A 17,024-nucleotide genomic window follows, 5' to 3' on the forward strand; every position below is an offset into this window, starting at 1 on the left:
TGCTCGACTGACGCTACGCTGACGCTTGCAGGCAGCGGCATTTACCACCATCACCTCGACATGCAGCTGCGAGATGCACAGGAATAACACTGCACTCCTCGATGCGGCGACATACGAAATCCACTGCCGAGCTGCGCGTTGGCAACTAACAAAATGCCGACAGTGCCAGGATCAGAAGCTGGAATCTTCCGATCCGTTGTCAGACGCGTTATCCCTTGCGCCATAGGGCCACGGACTGTGTCTCGTTCTACGAGACAAGTGCACCTCTCTAAGAAACGTGTTCTTCAGGGCTCTGCAAGCTCCCAAGGAAGGCACTTCTCGTCCAGCGGCGTGATCGCGGTGCGCTTGCAGAGCTTGGACCTTGCCACATATCTGCGCCCGCTGTTCGACAGGTAGCAGGAGGCAAGGCGCGCGTTTTTCTGCGTTTTTTCGTTGACTAGAGGCAGTTGATGTGCATGTAAGCGTAGCATATGAAACACGAATAGCACGAAGCATTCGTAGTTAGGTGCCAAAGTCGCAGTGTGGCCGCAGGTGGCGATCGTATGTATTTGTGGCCACCACTGGTTTGCAGCAAAGTGAATATGGCTAATTGAGAGCGTTTGGCTGTAGCCCCAGTGGCGCAATTGGTTAGCGCACGGTACTTATAAGGCAGTAGCCGTGAGCAATGCCGGGGTTGTGAGTTCGAGCCTCACCTGGGGCATACTTTTATGTCGTAACAGCTGACAGCATCTGGAGGCTAGATTTCAGATGTATCAGCTACGCCAACAAGTTTAATGTGCATTATATGCGGTAGGTGCGTCTTCCTCGGTAGTATAGTGGTTAGTATCCCCGCCTGTCACGCGGGAGACCGGGGTTCGATTCCCCGCCGGGGAGGCGCGATTTTTATCTCACAAATCTGCTCGAGTGTTGCGCGTGTGGGGTGGAAGAGCATTAACTTTGCCATTAACTTGCTGCAAAATGCTACATCGTAGGAAGTAGTTCTCGCATTCCTCACACTTTCTAATTATGGGGTTCGCTGTTAATGCCGACTCTCCACGCGTAGTAATCGATCTCGACACAATCAGCAAAAGATATAATTTTAGCAGAGCGTGGTTTCGATCCACGGACCTCTGGGTTATGGGCCCAGCACGCTTCCACTGCGCCACTCTGCTGTGTGGGGGTGTTCTAGCTCTTCGTCACATCACGTGGGACACTTGGACAGTGTTGTCTGCGTGGCTTTCACACGCGTACATTTAATTGCGCAACATCTCCTACAGCTCTCAGCTTGACTTGTCTCGACTTTGCTCGACTGACGCTACGCTGACGCTTGCAGGCAGCGGCATTTACCACCATCACCTCGACATGCAGCTGCGAGATGCACAGGAATAACACTGCACTCCTCGATGCGGCGACATACGAAATCCACTGCCGAGCTGCGCGTTGGCAACTAACAAAATGCCGACAGTGCCAGGATCAGAAGCTGGAATCTTCCGATCCGTTGTCAGACGCGTTATCCCTTGCGCCATAGGGCCACGGACTGTGTCTCGTTCTACGAGACAAGTGCACCTCTCTAAGAAACGTGTTCTTCAGGGCTCTGCAAGCTCCCAAGGAAGGCACTTCTCGTCCAGCGGCGTGGTCGCGGTGCGCTTGCAGAGCTTGGACCTTGCCACATATCTGCGCCCGCTGTTCGACAGGTAGCAGGAGGCAAGGCGCGCGTTTTTCTGCGTTTTTTCGTTGACTAGAGGCAGTTGATGTGCATGTAAGCGTAGCATATGAAACACGAATAGCACGAAGCATTCGTAGTTAGGTGCCAAAGTCGCAGTGTGGCCGCAGGTGGCGATCGTATGTATTTGTGGCCACCACTGGTTTGCAGCAAAGTGAATATGGCTAATTGAGAGCGTTTGGCTGTAGCCCCAGTGGCGCAATTGGTTAGCGCACGGTACTTATAAGGCAGTAGCCGTGAGCAATGCCGGGGTTGTGAGTTCGAGCCTCACCTGGGGCATACTTTTATGTCGTAACAGCTGACAGCATCTGGAGGCTAGATTTCAGATGTATCAGCTACGCCAACAAGTTTAATGTGCATTATATGCGGTAGGTGCGTCTTCCTCGGTAGTATAGTGGTTAGTATCCCCGCCTGTCACGCGGGAGACCGGGGTTCGATTCCCCGCCTTGGAGGCGCGATTTTTATCTCACAAATCTGCTCGAGTGTTGCGCGTGTGGGGTGGAAGAGCATTAACTTTGCCATTAACTTGCTGCAAAATGCTACATCGTAGGAAGTAGTTCTCGCATTCCTCACACTTTCTAATTATGGGGTTCGCTGTTAATGCCGACTCTCCACGCGTAGTAATCGATCTCGACACAATCAGCAAAAGATATAATTTTAGCAGAGCGTGGTTTCGATCCACGGACCTCTGGGTTATGGGCCCAGCACGCTTCCACTGCGCCACTCTGCTGTGTGGGGGTGTTCTAGCTCTTCGTCACATCACGTGGGACACTTGGACAGTGTTGTCTGCGTGGCTTTCACACGCGTACATTTAATTGCGCAACATCTCCTACAGCTCTCAGCTTGACTTGTCTCGACTTTGCTCGACTGACGCTACGCTGACGCTTGCAGGCAGCGGCATTTACCACCATCACCTCGACATGCAGCTGCGAGATGCACAGGAATAACACTGCACTCCTCGATGCGGCGACATACGAAATCCACTGCCGAGCTGCGCGTTGGCAACTAACAAAATGCCGACAGTGCCAGGATCAGAAGCTGGAATCTTCCGATCCGTTGTCAGACGCGTTATCCCTTGCGCCATAGGGCCACGGACTGTGTCTCGTTCTACGAGACAAGTGCACCTCTCTAAGAAACGTGTTCTTCAGGGCTCTGCAAGCTCCCAAGGAAGGCACTTCTCGTCCAGCGGCGTGGTCGCGGTGCGCTTGCAGAGCTTGGACCTTGCCACATATCTGCGCCCGCTGTTCGACAGGTAGCAGGAGGCAAGGCGCGCGTTTTTCTGCGTTTTTTCGTTGACTAGAGGCAGTTGATGTGCATGTAAGCGTAGCATATGAAACACGAATAGCACGAAGCATTCGTAGTTAGGTGCCAAAGTCGCAGTGTGGCCGCAGGTGGCGATCGTATGTATTTGTGGCCACCACTGGTTTGCAGCAAAGTGAATATGGCTAATTGAGAGCATTTGGCTGTAGCCCCAGTGGCGCAATTGGTTAGCGCACGGTACTTATAAGGCAGTAGCCGTGAGCAATGCCGGGGTTGTGAGTTCGAGCCTCACCTGGGGCATACTTTTATGTCGTAACAGCTGACAGCATCTGGAGGCTAGATTTCAGATGTATCAGCTACGCCAACAAGTTTAATGTGCATTATATGCGGTAGGTGCGTCTTCCTCGGTAGTATAGTGGTTAGTATCCCCGCCTGTCACGCGGGAGACCGGGGTTCGATTCCCCGCCGGGGAGGCGCGATTTTTATCTCACAAATCTGCTCGAGTGTTGCGCGTGTGGGGTGGAAGAGCATTAACTTTGCCATTAACTTGCTGCAAAATGCTACATCGTAGGAAGTAGTTCTCGCATTCCTCACACTTTCTAATTATGGGGTTCGCTGTTAATGCCGACTCTCCACGCGTAGTAATCGATCTCGACACAATCAGCAAAAGATATAATTTTAGCAGAGCGTGGTTTCGATCCACGGACCTCTGGGTTATGGGCCCAGCACGCTTCCACTGCGCCACTCTGCTGTGTGGGGGTGTTCTAGCTCTTCGTCACATCACGTGGGACACTTGGACAGTGTTGTCTGCGTGGCTTTCACACGCGTACATTTAATTGCGCAACATCTCCTACAGCTCTCAGCTTGACTTGTCTCGACTTTGCTCGACTGACGCTACGCTGACGCTTGCAGGCAGCGGCATTTACCACCATCACCTCGACATGCAGCTGCGAGATGCACAGGAATAACACTGCACTCCTCGATGCGGCGACATACGAAATCCACTGCCGAGCTGCGCGTTGGCAACTAACAAAATGCCGACAGTGCCAGGATCAGAAGCTGGAATCTTCCGATCCGTTGTCAGACGCGTTATCCCTTGCGCCATAGGGCCACGGACTGTGTCTCGTTCTACGAGACAAGTGCACCTCTCTAAGAAACGTGTTCTTCAGGGCTCTGCAAGCTCCCAAGGAAGGCACTTCTCGTCCAGCGGCGTGGTCGCGGTGCGCTTGCAGAGCTTGGACCTTGCCACATATCTGCGCCCGCTGTTCGACAGGTAGCAGGAGGCAAGGCGCGCGTTTTTCTGCGTTTTTTCGTTGACTAGAGGCAGTTGATGTGCATGTAAGCGTAGCATATGAAACACGAATAGCACGAAGCATTCGTAGTTAGGTGCCAAAGTCGCAGTGTGGCCGCAGGTGGCGATCGTATGTATTTGTGGCCACCACTGGTTTGCAGCAAAGTGAATATGGCTAATTGAGAGCGTTTGGCTGTAGCCCCAGTGGCGCAATTGGTTAGCGCACGGTACTTATAAGGCAGTAGCCGTGAGCAATGCCGGGGTTGTGAGTTCGAGCCTCACCTGGGGCATACTTTTATGTCGTAACAGCTGACAGCATCTGGAGGCTAGATTTCAGATGTATCAGCTACGCCAACAAGTTTAATGTGCATTATATGCGGTAGGTGCGACGTCCTCGGTAGAATAGTGGTTAGTATCCCCGCCTGTCACGCGGGAGACCGGGGTTCGATTCCCCGCCGGGGAGACGCGATTTTTATCTCACAAATCTGCTCGAGTGTTGCGCGTGTGGGGTGGAAGAGCATTAACTTTGCCATTAACTTGCTGCAAAATGCTACATCGTAGGAAGTAGTTCTCGCATTCCTCACACTTTCTAATTATGGGGTTCGCTGTTAATGCCGACTCTCCACGCGTAGTAATCGATCTCGACACAATCAGCAAAAGATATAATTTTAGCAGAGCGTGGTTTCGATCCACGGACCTCTGGGTTATGGGCCCAGCACGCTTCCACTGCGCCACTCTGCTGTGTGGGGGTGTTCTAGCTCTTCGTCACATCACGTGGGACACTTGGACAGTGTTGTCTGCGTGGCTTTCACACGCGTACATTTAATTGCGCAACATCTCCTACAGCTCTCAGCTTGACTTGTCTCGACTTTGCTCGACTGACGCTACGCTGACGCTTGCAGGCAGCGGCATTTACCACCATCACCTCGACATGCAGCTGCGAGATGCACAGGAATAACACTGCACTCCTCGATGCGGCGACATACGAAATCCACTGCCGAGCTGCGCGTTGGCAACTAACAAAATGCCGACAGTGCCAGGATCAGAAGCTGGAATCTTCCGATCCGTTGTCAGACGCGTTATCCCTTGCGCCATAGGGCCACGGACTGTGTCTCGTTCTACGAGACAAGTGCACCTCTCTAAGAAACGTGTTCTTCAGGGCTCTGCAAGCTCCCAAGGAAGGCACTTCTCGTCCAGCGGCGTGGTCGCGGTGCGCTTGCAGAGCTTGGACCTTGCCACATATCTGCGCCCGCTGTTCGACAGGTAGCAGGAGGCAAGGCGCGCGTTTTTCTGCGTTTTTTCGTTGACTAGAGGCAGTTGATGTGCATGTAAGCGTAGCATATGAAACACGAATAGCACGAAGCATTCGTAGTTAGGTGCCAAAGTCGCAGTGTGGCCGCAGGTGGCGATCGTATGTATTTGTGGCCACCACTGGTTTGCAGCAAAGTGAATATGGCTAATTGAGAGCGTTTGGCTGTAGCCCCAGTGGCGCAATTGGTTAGCGCACGGTACTTATAAGGCAGTAGCCGTGAGCAATGCCGGGGTTGTGAGTTCGAGCCTCACCTGGGGCATACTTTTATGTCGTAACAGCTGACAGCATCTGGAGGCTAGATTTCAGATGTATCAGCTACGCCAACAAGTTTAATGTGCATTATATGCGGTAGGTGCGTCTTCCTCGGTAGTATAGTGGTTAGTATCCCCGCCTGTCACGCGGGAGACCGGGGTTCGATTCCCCGCCGGGGAGGCGCGATTTTTATCTCACAAATCTGCTCGAGTGTTGCGCGTGTGGGGTGGAAGAGCATTAACTTTGCCATTAACTTGCTGCAAAATGCTACATCGTAGGAAGTAGTTCTCGCATTCCTCACACTTTCTAATTATGGGGTTCGCTGTTAATGCCGACTCTCCACGCGTAGTAATCGATCTCGACACAATCAGCAAAAGATATAATTTTAGCAGAGCGTGGTTTCGATCCACGGACCTCTGGGTTATGGGCCCAGCACGCTTCCACTGCGCCACTCTGCTGTGTGGGGGTGTTCTAGCTCTTCGTCACATCACGTGGGACACTTGGACAGTGTTGTCTGCGTGGCTTTCACACGCGTACATTTAATTGCGCAACATCTCCTACAGCTCTCAGCTTGACTTGTCTCGACTTTGCTCGACTGACGCTACGCTGACGCTTGCAGGCAGCGGCATTTACCACCATCACCTCGACATGCAGCTGCGAGATGCACAGGAATAACACTGCACTCCTCGATGCGGCGACATACGAAATCCACTGCCGAGCTGCGCGTTGGCAACTAACAAAATGCCGACAGTGCCAGGATCAGAAGCTGGAATCTTCCGATCCGTTGTCAGACGCGTTATCCCTTGCGCCATAGGGCCACGGACTGTGTCTCGTTCTACGAGACAAGTGCACCTCTCTAAGAAACGTGTTCTTCAGGGCTCTGCAAGCTCCCAAGGAAGGCACTTCTCGTCCAGCGGCGTGGTCGCGGTGCGCTTGCAGAGCTTGGACCTTGCCACATATCTGCGCCCGCTGTTCGACAGGTAGCAGGAGGCAAGGCGCGCGTTTTTCTGCGTTTTTTCGTTGACTAGAGGCAGTTGATGTGCATGTAAGCGTAGCATATGAAACACGAATAGCACGAAGCATTCGTAGTTAGGTGCCAAAGTCGCAGTGTGGCCGCAGGTGGCGATCGTATGTATTTGTGGCCACCACTGGTTTGCAGCAAAGTGAATATGGCTAATTGAGAGCGTTTGGCTGTAGCCCCAGTGGCGCAATTGGTTAGCGCACGGTACTTATAAGGCAGTAGCCGTGAGCAATGCCGGGGTTGTGAGTTCGAGCCTCACCTGGGGCATACTTTTATGTCGTAACAGCTGACAGCATCTGGAGGCTAGATTTCAGATGTATCAGCTACGCCAACAAGTTTAATGTGCATTATATGCGGTAGGTGCGTCTTCCTCGGTAGTATAGTGGTTAGTATCCCCGCCTGTCACGCGGGAGACCGGGGTTCGATTCCCCGCCGGGGAGGCGCGATTTTTATCTCACAAATCTGCTCGAGTGTTGCGCGTGTGGGGTGGAAGAGCATTAACTTTGCCATTAACTTGCTGCAAAATGCTACATCGTAGGAAGTAGTTCTCGCATTCCTCACACTTTCTAATTATGGGGTTCGCTGTTAATGCCGACTCTCCACGCGTAGTAATCGATCTCGACACAATCAGCAAAAGATATAATTTTAGCAGAGCGTGGTTTCGATCCACGGACCTCTGGGTTATGGGCCCAGCAAGCTTCCACTGCGCCACTCTGCTGTGTGGGGGTGTTCTAGCTCTTCGTCACATCACGTGGGACACTTGGACAGTGTTGTCTGCGTGGCTTTCACACGCGTACATTTAATTGCGCAACATCTCCTACAGCTCTCAGCTTGACTTGTCTCGACTTTGCTCGACTGACGCTACGCTGACGCTTGCAGGCAGCGGCATTTACCACCATCACCTCGACATGCAGCTGCGAGATGCACAGGAATAACACTGCACTCCTCGATGCGGCGACATACGAAATCCACTGCCGAGCTGCGCGTTGGCAACTAACAAAATGCCGACAGTGCCAGGATCAGAAGCTGGAATCTTCCGATCCGTTGTCAGACGCGTTATCCCTTGCGCCATAGGGCCACGGACTGTGTCTCGTTCTACGAGACAAGTGCACCTCTCTAAGAAACGTGTTCTTCAGGGCTCTGCAAGCTCCCAAGGAAGGCACTTCTCGTCCAGCGGCGTGGTCGCGGTGCGCTTGCAGAGCTTGGACCTTGCCACATATCTGCGCCCGCTGTTCGACAGGTAGCAGGAGGCAAGGCGCGCGTTTTTCTGCGTTTTTTCGTTGACTAGAGGCAGTTGATGTGCATGTAAGCGTAGCATATGAAACACGAATAGCACGAAGCATTCGTAGTTAGGTGCCAAAGTCGCAGTGTGGCCGCAGGTGGCGATCGTATGTATTTGTGGCCACCACTGGTTTGCAGCAAAGTGAATATGGCTAATTGAGAGCGTTTGGCTGTAGCCCCAGTGGCGCAATTGGTTAGCGCACGGTACTTATAAGGCAGTAGCCGTGAGCAATGCCGGGGTTGTGAGTTCGAGCCTCACCTGGGGCATACTTTTATGTCGTAACAGCTGACAGCATCTGGAGGCTAGATTTCAGATGTATCAGCTACGCCAACAAGTTTAATGTGCATTATATGCGGTAGGTGCGTCTTCCTCGGTAGTATAGTGGTTAGTATCCCCGCCTGTCACGCGGGAGACCGGGGTTCGATTCCCCGCCGGGGAGGCGCGATTTTTATCTCACAAATCTGCTCGAGTGTTGCGCGTGTGGGGTGGAAGAGCATTAACTTTGCCATTAACTTGCTGCAAAATGCTACATCGTAGGAAGTAGTTCTCGCATTCCTCACACTTTCTAATTATGGGGTTCGCTGTTAATGCCGACTCTCCACGCGTAGTAATCGATCTCGACACAATCAGCAAAAGATATAATTTTAGCAGAGCGTGGTTTCGATCCACGGACCTCTGGGTTATGGGCCCAGCACGCTTCCACTGCGCCACTCTGCTGTGTGGGGGTGTTCTAGCTCTTCGTCACATCACGTGGGACACTTGGACAGTGTTGTCTGCGTGGCTTTCACACGCGTACATTTAATTGCGCAACATCTCCTACAGCTCTCAGCTTGACTTGTCTCGACTTTGCTCGACTGACGCTACGCTGACGCTTGCAGGCAGCGGCATTTACCACCATCACCTCGACATGCAGCTGCGAGATGCACAGGAATAACACTGCACTCCTCGATGCGGCGACATACGAAATCCACTGCCGAGCTGCGCGTTGGCAACTAACAAAATGCCGACAGTGCCAGGATCAGAAGCTGGAATCTTCCGATCCGTTGTCAGACGCGTTATCCCTTGCGCCATAGGGCCACGGACTGTGTCTCGTTCTACGAGACAAGTGCACCTCTCTAAGAAACGTGTTCTTCAGGGCTCTGCAAGCTCCCAAGGAAGGCACTTCTCGTCCAGCGGCGTGGTCGCGGTGCGCTTGCAGAGCTTGGACCTTGCCACATATCTGCGCCCGCTGTTCGACAGGTAGCAGGAGGCAAGGCGCGCGTTTTTCTGCGTTTTTTCGTTGACTAGAGGCAGTTGATGTGCATGTAAGCGTAGCATATGAAACACGAATAGCACGAAGCATTCGTAGTTAGGTGCCAAAGTCGCAGTGTGGCCGCAGGTGGCGATCGTATGTATTTGTGGCCACCACTGGTTTGCAGCAAAGTGAATATGGCTAATTGAGAGCGTTTGGCTGTAGCCCCAGTGGCGCAATTGGTTAGCGCACGGTACTTATAAGGCAGTAGCCGTGAGCAATGCCGGGGTTGTGAGTTCGAGCCTCACCTGGGGCATACTTTTATGTCGTAACAGCTGACAGCATCTGGAGGCTAGATTTCAGATGTATCAGCTACGCCAACAAGTTTAATGTGCATTATATGCGGTAGGTGCGTCTTCCTCGGTAGTATAGTGGTTAGTATCCCCGCCTGTCACGCGGGAGACCGGGGTTCGATTCCCCGCCGGGGAGGCGCGATTTTTATCTCACAAATCTGCTCGAGTGTTGCGCGTGTGGGGTGGAAGAGCATTAACTTTGCCATTAACTTGCTGCAAAATGCTACATCGTAGGAAGTAGTTCTCGCATTCCTCACACTTTCTAATTATGGGGTTCGCTGTTAATGCCGACTCTCCACGCGTAGTAATCGATCTCGACACAATCAGCAAAAGATATAATTTTAGCAGAGCGTGGTTTCGATCCACGGACCTCTGGGTTATGGGCCCAGCACGCTTCCACTGCGCCACTCTGCTGTGTGGGGGTGTTCTAGCTCTTCGTCACATCACGTGGGACACTTGGACAGTGTTGTCTGCGTGGCTTTCACACGCGTACATTTAATTGCGCAACATCTCCTACAGCTCTCAGCTTGACTTGTCTCGACTTTGCTCGACTGACGCTACGCTGACGCTTGCAGGCAGCGGCATTTACCACCATCACCTCGACATGCAGCTGCGAGATGCACAGGAATAACACTGCACTCCTCGATGCGGCGACATACGAAATCCACTGCCGAGCTGCGCGTTGGCAACTAACAAAATGCCGACAGTGCCAGGATCAGAAGCTGGAATCTTCCGATCCGTTGTCAGACGCGTTATCCCTTGCGCCATAGGGCCACGGACTGTGTCTCGTTCTACGAGACAAGTGCACCTCTCTAAGAAACGTGTTCTTCAGGGCTCTGCAAGCTCCCAAGGAAGGCACTTCTCGTCCAGCGGCGTGGTCGCGGTGCGCTTGCAGAGCTTGGACCTTGCCACATATCTGCGCCCGCTGTTCGACAGGTAGCAGGAGGCAAGGCGCGCGTTTTTCTGCGTTTTTTCGTTGACTAGAGGCAGTTGATGTGCATGTAAGCGTAGCATATGAAACACGAATAGCACGAAGCATTCGTAGTTAGGTGCCAAAGTCGCAGTGTGGCCGCAGGTGGCGATCGTATGTATTTGTGGCCACCACTGGTTTGCAGCAAAGTGAATATGGCTAATTGAGAGCGTTTGGCTGTAGCCCCAGTGGCGCAATTGGTTAGCGCACGGTACTTATAAGGCAGTAGCCGTGAGCAATGCCGGGGTTGTGAGTTCGAGCCTCACCTGGGGCATACTTTTATGTCGTAACAGCTGACAGCATCTGGAGGCTAGATTTCAGATGTATCAGCTACGCCAACAAGTTTAATGTGCATTATATGCGGTAGGTGCGTCTTCCTCGGTAGTATAGTGGTTAGTATCCCCGCCTGTCACGCGGGAGACCGGGGTTCGATTCCCCGCCGGGGAGGCGCGATTTTTATCTCACAAATCTGCTCGAGTGTTGCGCGTGTGGGGTGGAAGAGCATTAACTTTGCCATTAACTTGCTGCAAAATGCTACATCGTAGGAAGTAGTTCTCGCATTCCTCACACTTTCTAATTATGGGGTTCGCTGTTAATGCCGACTCTCCACGCGTAGTAATCGATCTCGACACAATCAGCAAAAGATATAATTTTAGCAGAGCGTGGTTTCGATCCACGGACCTCTGGGTTATGGGCCCAGCACGCTTCCACTGCGCCACTCTGCTGTGTGGGGGTGTTCTAGCTCTTCGTCACATCACGTGGGACACTTGGACAGTGTTGTCTGCGTGGCTTTCACACGCGTACATTTAATTGCGCAACATCTCCTACAGCTCTCAGCTTGACTTGTCTCGACTTTGCTCGACTGACGCTACGCTGACGCTTGCAGGCAGCGGCATTTACCACCATCACCTCGACATGCAGCTGCGAGATGCACAGGAATAACACTGCACTCCTCGATGCGGCGACATACGAAATCCACTGCCGAGCTGCGCGTTGGCAACTAACAAAATGCCGACAGTGCCAGGATCAGAAGCTGGAATCTTCCGATCCGTTGTCAGACGCGTTATCCCTTGCGCCATAGGGCCACGGACTGTGTCTCGTTCTACGAGACAAGTGCACCTCTCTAAGAAACGTGTTCTTCAGGGCTCTGCAAGCTCCCAAGGAAGGCACTTCTCGTCCAGCGGCGTGGTCGCGGTGCGCTTGCAGAGCTTGGACCTTGCCACATATCTGCGCCCGCTGTTCGACAGGTAGCAGGAGGCAAGGCGCGCGTTTTTCTGCGTTTTTTCGTTGACTAGAGGCAGTTGATGTGCATGTAAGCGTAGCATATGAAACACGAATAGCACGAAGCATTCGTAGTTAGGTGCCAAAGTCGCAGTGTGGCCGCAGGTGGCGATCGTATGTATTTGTGGCCACCACTGGTTTGCAGCAAAGTGAATATGGCTAATTGAGAGCGTTTGGCTGTAGCCCCAGTGGCGCAATTGGTTAGCGCACGGTACTTATAAGGCAGTAGCCGTGAGCAATGCCGGGGTTGTGAGTTCGAGCCTCACCTGGGGCATACTTTTATGTCGTAACAGCTGACAGCATCTGGAGGCTAGATTTCAGATGTATCAGCTACGCCAACAAGTTTAATGTGCATTATATGCGGTAGGTGCGTCTTCCTCGGTAGTATAGTGGTTAGTATCCCCGCCTGTCACGCGGGAGACCGGGGTTCGATTCCCCGCCGGGGAGGCGCGATTTTTATCTCACAAATCTGCTCGAGTGTTGCGCGTGTGGGGTGGAAGAGCATTAACTTTGCCATTAACTTGCTGCAAAATGCTACATCGTAGGAAGTAGTTCTCGCATTCCTCACACTTTCTAATTATGGGGTTCGCTGTTAATGCCGACTCTCCACGCGTAGTAATCGATCTCGACACAATCAGCAAAAGATATAATTTTAGCAGAGCGTGGTTTCGATCCACGGACCTCTGGGTTATGGGCCCAGCACGCTTCCACTGCGCCACTCTGCTGTGTGGGGGTGTTCTAGCTCTTCGTCACATCACGTGGGACACTTGGACAGTGTTGTCTGCGTGGCTTTCACACGCGTACATTTAATTGCGCAACATCTCCTACAGCTCTCAGCTTGACTTGTCTCGACTTTGCTCGACTGACGCTACGCTGACGCTTGCAGGCAGCGGCATTTACCACCATCACCTCGACATGCAGCTGCGAGATGCACAGGAATAACACTGCACTCCTCGATGCGGCGACATACGAAATCCACTGCCGAGCTGCGCGTTGGCAACTAACAAAATGCCGACAGTGCCAGGATCAGAAGCTGGAATCTTCCGATCCGTTGTCAGACGCGTTATCCCTTGCGCCATAGGGCCACGGACTGTGTCTCGTTCTACGAGACAAGTGCACCTCTCTAAGAAACGTGTTCTTCAGGGCTCTGCAAGCTCCCAAGGAAGGCACTTCTCGTCCAGCGGCGTGGTCGCGGTGCGCTTGCAGAGCTTGGACCTTGCCACATATCTGCGCCCGCTGTTCGACAGGTAGCAGGAGGCAAGGCGCGCGTTTTTCTGCGTTTTTTCGTTGACTAGAGGCAGTTGATGTGCATGTAAGCGTAGCATATGAAACACGAATAGCACGAAGCATTCGTAGTTAGGTGCCAAAGTCGCAGTGTGGCCGCAGGTGGCGATCGTATGTATTTGTGGCCACCACTGGTTTGCAGCAAAGTGAATATGGCTAATTGAGAGCGTTTGGCTGTAGCCCCAGTGGCGCAATTGGTTAGCGCACGGTACTTATAAGGCAGTAGCCGTGAGCAATGCCGGGGTTGTGAGTTCGAGCCTCACCTGGGGCATACTTTTATGTCGTAACAGCTGACAGCATCTGGAGGCTAGATTTCAGATGTATCAGCTACGCCAACAAGTTTAATGTGCATTATATGCGGTAGGTGCGTCTTCCTCGGTAGTATAGTGGTTAGTATCCCCGCCTGTCACGCGGGAGACCGGGGTTCGATTCCCCGCCGGGGAGGCGCGATTTTTATCTCACAAATCTGCTCGAGTGTTGCGCGTGTGGGGTGGAAGAGCATTAACTTTGCCATTAACTTGCTGCAAAATGCTACATCGTAGGAAGTAGTTCTCGCATTCCTCACACTTTCTAATTATGGGGTTCGCTGTTAATGCCGACTCTCCACGCGTAGTAATCGATCTCGACACAATCAGCAAAAGATATAATTTTAGCAGAGCGTGGTTTCGATCCACGGACCTCTGGGTTATGGGCCCAGCACGCTTCCACTGCGCCACTCTGCTGTGTGGGGGTGTTCTAGCTCTTCGTCACATCACGTGGGACACTTGGACAGTGTTGTCTGCGTGGCTTTCACACGCGTACATTTAATTGCGCAACATCTCCTACAGCTCTCAGCTTGACTTGTCTCGACTTTGCTCGACTGACGCTACGCTGACGCTTGCAGGCAGCGGCATTTACCACCATCACCTCGACATGCAGCTGCGAGATGCACAGGAATAACACTGCACTCCTCGATGCGGCGACATACGAAATCCACTGCCGAGCTGCGCGTTGGCAACTAACAAAATGCCGACAGTGCCAGGATCAGAAGCTGGAATCTTCCGATCCGTTGTCAGACGCGTTATCCCTTGCGCCATAGGGCCACGGACTGTGTCTCGTTCTACGAGACAAGTGCACCTCTCTAAGAAACGTGTTCTTCAGGGCTCTGCAAGCTCCCAAGGAAGGCACTTCTCGTCCAGCGGCGTGGTCGCGGTGCGCTTGCAGAGCTTGGACCTTGCCACATATCTGCGCCCGCTGTTCGACAGGTAGCAGGAGGCAAGGCGCGCGTTTTTCTGCGTTTTTTCGTTGACTAGAGGCAGTTGATGTGCATGTAAGCGTAGCATATGAAACACGAATAGCACGAAGCATTCGTAGTTAGGTGCCAAAGTCGCAGTGTGGCCGCAGGTGGCGATCGTATGTATTTGTGGCCACCACTGGTTTGCAGCAAAGTGAATATGGCTAATTGAGAGCGTTTGGCTGTAGCCCCAGTGGCGCAATTGGTTAGCGCACGGTACTTATAAGGCAGTAGCCGTGAGCAATGCCGGGGTTGTGAGTTCGAGCCTCACCTGGGGCATACTTTTATGTCGTAACAGCTGACAGCATCTGGAGGCTAGATTTCAGATGTATCAGCTACGCCAACAAGTTTAATGTGCATTATATGCGGTAGGTGCGTCTTCCTCGGTAGTATAGTGGTTAGTATCCCCGCCTGTCACGCGGGAGACCGGGGTTCGATTCCCCGCCGGGGAGGCGCGATTTTTATCTCACAAATCTGCTCGAGTGTTGCGCGTGTGGGGTGGAAGAGCATTAACTTTGCCATTAACTTGCTGCAAAATGCTACATCGTAGGAAGTAGTTCTCGCATTCCTCACACTTTCTAATTATGGGGTTCGCTGTTAATGCCGACTCTCCACGCGTAGTAATCGATCTCGACACAATCAGCAAAAGATATAATTTTAGCAGAGCGTGGTTTCGATCCACGGACCTCTGGGTTATGGGCCCAGCACGCTTCCACTGCGCCACTCTGCTGTGTGGGGGTGTTCTAGCTCTTCGTCACATCACGTGGGACACTTGGACAGTGTTGTCTGCGTGGCTTTCACACGCGTACATTTAATTGCGCAACATCTCCTACAGCTCTCAGCTTGACTTGTCTCGACTTTGCTCGACTGACGCTACGCTGACGCTTGCAGGCAGCGGCATTTACCACCATCACCTCGACATGCAGCTGCGAGATGCACAGGAATAACACTGCACTCCTCGATGCGGCGACATACGAAATCCACTGCCGAGCTGCGCGTTGGCAACTAACAAAATGCCGACAGTGCCAGGATCAGAAGCTGGAATCTTCCGATCCGTTGTCAGACGCGTTATCCCTTGCGCCATAGGGCCACGGACTGTGTCTCGTTCTACGAGACAAGTGCACCTCTCTAAGAAACGTGTTCTTCAGGGCTCTGCAAGCTCCCAAGGAAGGCACTTCTCGTCCAGCGGCGTGGTCGCGGTGCGCTTGCAGAGCTTGGACCTTGCCACATATCTGCGCCCGCTGTTCGACAGGTAGCAGGAGGCAAGGCGCGCGTTTTTCTGCGTTTTTTCGTTGACTAGAGGCAGTTGATGTGCATGTAAGCGTAGCATATGAAACACGAATAGCACGAAGCATTCGTAGTTAGGTGCCAAAGTCGCAGTGTGGCCGCAGGTGGCGATCGTATGTATTTGTGGCCACCACTGGTTTGCAGCAAAGTGAATATGGCTAATTGAGAGCGTTTGGCTGTAGCCCCAGTGGCGCAATTGGTTAGCGCACGGTACTTATAAGGCAGTAGCCGTGAGCAATGCCGGGGTTGTGAGTTCGAGCCTCACCTGGGGCATACTTTTATGTCGTAACAGCTGACAGCATCTGGAGGCTAGATTTCAGATGTATCAGCTACGCCAACAAGTTTAATGTGCATTATATGCGGTAGGTGCGTCTTCCTCGGTAGTATAGTGGTTAGTATCCCCGCCTGTCACGCGGGAGACCGGGGTTCGATTCCCCGCCGGGGAGGCGCGATTTTTATCTCACAAATCTGCTCGAGTGTTGCGCGTGTGGGGTGGAAGAGCATTAACTTTGCCATTAACTTGCTGCAAAATGCTACATCGTAGGAAGTAGTTCTCGCATTCCTCACACTTTCTAATTATGGGGTTCGCTGTTAATGCCGACTCTCCACGCGTAGTAATCGATCTCGACACAATCAGCAAAAGATATAATTTTAGCAGAGCGTGGTTTCGATCCACGGACCTCTGGGTTATGGGCCCAGCACGCTTCCACTGCGCCACTCTGCTGTGTGGGGGTGTTCTAGCTCTTCGTCACATCACGTGGGACACTTGGACAGTGTTGTCTGCGTGGCTTTCACACGCGTACATTTAATTGCGCAACATCTCCTACAGCTCTCAGCTTGACTTGTCTCGACTTTGCTCGACTGACGCTACGCTGACGCTTGCAGGCAGCGGCATTTACCACCATCACCTCGACATGCAGCTGCGAGATGCACAGGAATAACACTGCACTCCTCGATGCGGCGACATACGAAATCCACTGCCGAGCTGCGCGTTGGCAACTAACAAAATGCCGACAGTGCCAGGATCAGAAGCTGGAATCTTCCGATCCGTTGTCAGACGCGTTATCCCTTGCGCCATAGGGCCACGGACTGTGTCTCGTTCTACGAGACAAGTGCACCTCTCTAAGAAACGTGTTCTTCAGGGCTCTGCAAGCTCCCAAGGAAGGCACTTCTCGTCCAGCGGCGTGGTCGCGGTGCGCTTGCAGAGCTTGGACCTTGCCACATA

At 52.7% G+C, this 17,024-nt stretch overlaps 37 non-coding genes across 37 annotated transcripts; 25 read left to right on the plus strand and 12 right to left on the minus strand.

Annotated features, from left to right (window-relative positions):
- The first annotated feature begins 608 nt into the window (after positions 1-608).
- On the plus strand, positions 609-700 carry Trnai-uau (transfer RNA isoleucine (anticodon UAU)). Its single transcript is given in 2 exon segments — positions 609-646; positions 665-700. It is a non-coding gene; the product is annotated as a tRNA-Ile (tRNA).
- A 101-nt stretch (positions 701-801) lies between these two features.
- Positions 802-873, plus strand: Trnad-guc (transfer RNA aspartic acid (anticodon GUC)). Its single transcript has one exon. It is a non-coding gene; the product is annotated as a tRNA-Asp (tRNA).
- A 206-nt stretch (positions 874-1,079) lies between these two features.
- Trnam-cau (transfer RNA methionine (anticodon CAU)) lies at positions 1,080-1,151 on the minus strand. Its single transcript has one exon. It is a non-coding gene; the product is annotated as a tRNA-Met (tRNA).
- A 738-nt stretch (positions 1,152-1,889) lies between these two features.
- Positions 1,890-1,981, plus strand: Trnai-uau (transfer RNA isoleucine (anticodon UAU)). The gene is given in 2 exon segments: positions 1,890-1,927; positions 1,946-1,981. It is a non-coding gene; the product is annotated as a tRNA-Ile (tRNA).
- Positions 1,982-2,360: 379 nt separating this feature from the next.
- Trnam-cau (transfer RNA methionine (anticodon CAU)) lies at positions 2,361-2,432 on the minus strand. Its single transcript has one exon. It is a non-coding gene; the product is annotated as a tRNA-Met (tRNA).
- Positions 2,433-3,170: 738 nt separating this feature from the next.
- Positions 3,171-3,262, plus strand: Trnai-uau (transfer RNA isoleucine (anticodon UAU)). Its single transcript is given in 2 exon segments — positions 3,171-3,208; positions 3,227-3,262. It is a non-coding gene; the product is annotated as a tRNA-Ile (tRNA).
- A 101-nt stretch (positions 3,263-3,363) lies between these two features.
- Positions 3,364-3,435, plus strand: Trnad-guc (transfer RNA aspartic acid (anticodon GUC)). The gene has a single exon. It is a non-coding gene; the product is annotated as a tRNA-Asp (tRNA).
- A 206-nt stretch (positions 3,436-3,641) lies between these two features.
- Positions 3,642-3,713, minus strand: Trnam-cau (transfer RNA methionine (anticodon CAU)). Its single transcript has one exon. It is a non-coding gene; the product is annotated as a tRNA-Met (tRNA).
- A 738-nt stretch (positions 3,714-4,451) lies between these two features.
- On the plus strand, positions 4,452-4,543 carry Trnai-uau (transfer RNA isoleucine (anticodon UAU)). Its single transcript is given in 2 exon segments — positions 4,452-4,489; positions 4,508-4,543. It is a non-coding gene; the product is annotated as a tRNA-Ile (tRNA).
- A 101-nt stretch (positions 4,544-4,644) lies between these two features.
- Positions 4,645-4,716, plus strand: Trnad-guc (transfer RNA aspartic acid (anticodon GUC)). The gene has a single exon. It is a non-coding gene; the product is annotated as a tRNA-Asp (tRNA).
- Positions 4,717-4,922: 206 nt separating this feature from the next.
- Trnam-cau (transfer RNA methionine (anticodon CAU)) lies at positions 4,923-4,994 on the minus strand. Its single transcript has one exon. It is a non-coding gene; the product is annotated as a tRNA-Met (tRNA).
- A 738-nt stretch (positions 4,995-5,732) lies between these two features.
- Positions 5,733-5,824, plus strand: Trnai-uau (transfer RNA isoleucine (anticodon UAU)). The gene is given in 2 exon segments: positions 5,733-5,770; positions 5,789-5,824. It is a non-coding gene; the product is annotated as a tRNA-Ile (tRNA).
- Positions 5,825-5,925: 101 nt separating this feature from the next.
- On the plus strand, positions 5,926-5,997 carry Trnad-guc (transfer RNA aspartic acid (anticodon GUC)). The gene has a single exon. It is a non-coding gene; the product is annotated as a tRNA-Asp (tRNA).
- A 206-nt stretch (positions 5,998-6,203) lies between these two features.
- Positions 6,204-6,275, minus strand: Trnam-cau (transfer RNA methionine (anticodon CAU)). Its single transcript has one exon. It is a non-coding gene; the product is annotated as a tRNA-Met (tRNA).
- A 738-nt stretch (positions 6,276-7,013) lies between these two features.
- Trnai-uau (transfer RNA isoleucine (anticodon UAU)) lies at positions 7,014-7,105 on the plus strand. Its single transcript is given in 2 exon segments — positions 7,014-7,051; positions 7,070-7,105. It is a non-coding gene; the product is annotated as a tRNA-Ile (tRNA).
- A 101-nt stretch (positions 7,106-7,206) lies between these two features.
- On the plus strand, positions 7,207-7,278 carry Trnad-guc (transfer RNA aspartic acid (anticodon GUC)). The gene has a single exon. It is a non-coding gene; the product is annotated as a tRNA-Asp (tRNA).
- Positions 7,279-8,294: 1,016 nt separating this feature from the next.
- Trnai-uau (transfer RNA isoleucine (anticodon UAU)) lies at positions 8,295-8,386 on the plus strand. Its single transcript is given in 2 exon segments — positions 8,295-8,332; positions 8,351-8,386. It is a non-coding gene; the product is annotated as a tRNA-Ile (tRNA).
- Positions 8,387-8,487: 101 nt separating this feature from the next.
- Positions 8,488-8,559, plus strand: Trnad-guc (transfer RNA aspartic acid (anticodon GUC)). Its single transcript has one exon. It is a non-coding gene; the product is annotated as a tRNA-Asp (tRNA).
- A 206-nt stretch (positions 8,560-8,765) lies between these two features.
- On the minus strand, positions 8,766-8,837 carry Trnam-cau (transfer RNA methionine (anticodon CAU)). The gene has a single exon. It is a non-coding gene; the product is annotated as a tRNA-Met (tRNA).
- Positions 8,838-9,575: 738 nt separating this feature from the next.
- On the plus strand, positions 9,576-9,667 carry Trnai-uau (transfer RNA isoleucine (anticodon UAU)). Its single transcript is given in 2 exon segments — positions 9,576-9,613; positions 9,632-9,667. It is a non-coding gene; the product is annotated as a tRNA-Ile (tRNA).
- A 101-nt stretch (positions 9,668-9,768) lies between these two features.
- Trnad-guc (transfer RNA aspartic acid (anticodon GUC)) lies at positions 9,769-9,840 on the plus strand. Its single transcript has one exon. It is a non-coding gene; the product is annotated as a tRNA-Asp (tRNA).
- A 206-nt stretch (positions 9,841-10,046) lies between these two features.
- On the minus strand, positions 10,047-10,118 carry Trnam-cau (transfer RNA methionine (anticodon CAU)). Its single transcript has one exon. It is a non-coding gene; the product is annotated as a tRNA-Met (tRNA).
- Positions 10,119-10,856: 738 nt separating this feature from the next.
- On the plus strand, positions 10,857-10,948 carry Trnai-uau (transfer RNA isoleucine (anticodon UAU)). Its single transcript is given in 2 exon segments — positions 10,857-10,894; positions 10,913-10,948. It is a non-coding gene; the product is annotated as a tRNA-Ile (tRNA).
- Positions 10,949-11,049: 101 nt separating this feature from the next.
- Trnad-guc (transfer RNA aspartic acid (anticodon GUC)) lies at positions 11,050-11,121 on the plus strand. The gene has a single exon. It is a non-coding gene; the product is annotated as a tRNA-Asp (tRNA).
- A 206-nt stretch (positions 11,122-11,327) lies between these two features.
- Positions 11,328-11,399, minus strand: Trnam-cau (transfer RNA methionine (anticodon CAU)). Its single transcript has one exon. It is a non-coding gene; the product is annotated as a tRNA-Met (tRNA).
- Positions 11,400-12,137: 738 nt separating this feature from the next.
- On the plus strand, positions 12,138-12,229 carry Trnai-uau (transfer RNA isoleucine (anticodon UAU)). The gene is given in 2 exon segments: positions 12,138-12,175; positions 12,194-12,229. It is a non-coding gene; the product is annotated as a tRNA-Ile (tRNA).
- Positions 12,230-12,330: 101 nt separating this feature from the next.
- On the plus strand, positions 12,331-12,402 carry Trnad-guc (transfer RNA aspartic acid (anticodon GUC)). Its single transcript has one exon. It is a non-coding gene; the product is annotated as a tRNA-Asp (tRNA).
- Positions 12,403-12,608: 206 nt separating this feature from the next.
- On the minus strand, positions 12,609-12,680 carry Trnam-cau (transfer RNA methionine (anticodon CAU)). Its single transcript has one exon. It is a non-coding gene; the product is annotated as a tRNA-Met (tRNA).
- Positions 12,681-13,418: 738 nt separating this feature from the next.
- Trnai-uau (transfer RNA isoleucine (anticodon UAU)) lies at positions 13,419-13,510 on the plus strand. The gene is given in 2 exon segments: positions 13,419-13,456; positions 13,475-13,510. It is a non-coding gene; the product is annotated as a tRNA-Ile (tRNA).
- A 101-nt stretch (positions 13,511-13,611) lies between these two features.
- Positions 13,612-13,683, plus strand: Trnad-guc (transfer RNA aspartic acid (anticodon GUC)). The gene has a single exon. It is a non-coding gene; the product is annotated as a tRNA-Asp (tRNA).
- Positions 13,684-13,889: 206 nt separating this feature from the next.
- Trnam-cau (transfer RNA methionine (anticodon CAU)) lies at positions 13,890-13,961 on the minus strand. Its single transcript has one exon. It is a non-coding gene; the product is annotated as a tRNA-Met (tRNA).
- A 738-nt stretch (positions 13,962-14,699) lies between these two features.
- On the plus strand, positions 14,700-14,791 carry Trnai-uau (transfer RNA isoleucine (anticodon UAU)). Its single transcript is given in 2 exon segments — positions 14,700-14,737; positions 14,756-14,791. It is a non-coding gene; the product is annotated as a tRNA-Ile (tRNA).
- Positions 14,792-14,892: 101 nt separating this feature from the next.
- Trnad-guc (transfer RNA aspartic acid (anticodon GUC)) lies at positions 14,893-14,964 on the plus strand. Its single transcript has one exon. It is a non-coding gene; the product is annotated as a tRNA-Asp (tRNA).
- A 206-nt stretch (positions 14,965-15,170) lies between these two features.
- On the minus strand, positions 15,171-15,242 carry Trnam-cau (transfer RNA methionine (anticodon CAU)). Its single transcript has one exon. It is a non-coding gene; the product is annotated as a tRNA-Met (tRNA).
- A 738-nt stretch (positions 15,243-15,980) lies between these two features.
- Positions 15,981-16,072, plus strand: Trnai-uau (transfer RNA isoleucine (anticodon UAU)). The gene is given in 2 exon segments: positions 15,981-16,018; positions 16,037-16,072. It is a non-coding gene; the product is annotated as a tRNA-Ile (tRNA).
- Positions 16,073-16,173: 101 nt separating this feature from the next.
- Trnad-guc (transfer RNA aspartic acid (anticodon GUC)) lies at positions 16,174-16,245 on the plus strand. The gene has a single exon. It is a non-coding gene; the product is annotated as a tRNA-Asp (tRNA).
- Positions 16,246-16,451: 206 nt separating this feature from the next.
- Trnam-cau (transfer RNA methionine (anticodon CAU)) lies at positions 16,452-16,523 on the minus strand. Its single transcript has one exon. It is a non-coding gene; the product is annotated as a tRNA-Met (tRNA).
- Positions 16,524-17,024: the final 501 nt, after the last annotated feature.

Source organism: Schistocerca gregaria, chromosome 8, assembly GCF_023897955.1.
Source record: "Schistocerca gregaria isolate iqSchGreg1 chromosome 8, iqSchGreg1.2, whole genome shotgun sequence".
NCBI lineage: Eukaryota > Metazoa > Arthropoda > Insecta > Orthoptera > Acrididae > Schistocerca > Schistocerca gregaria.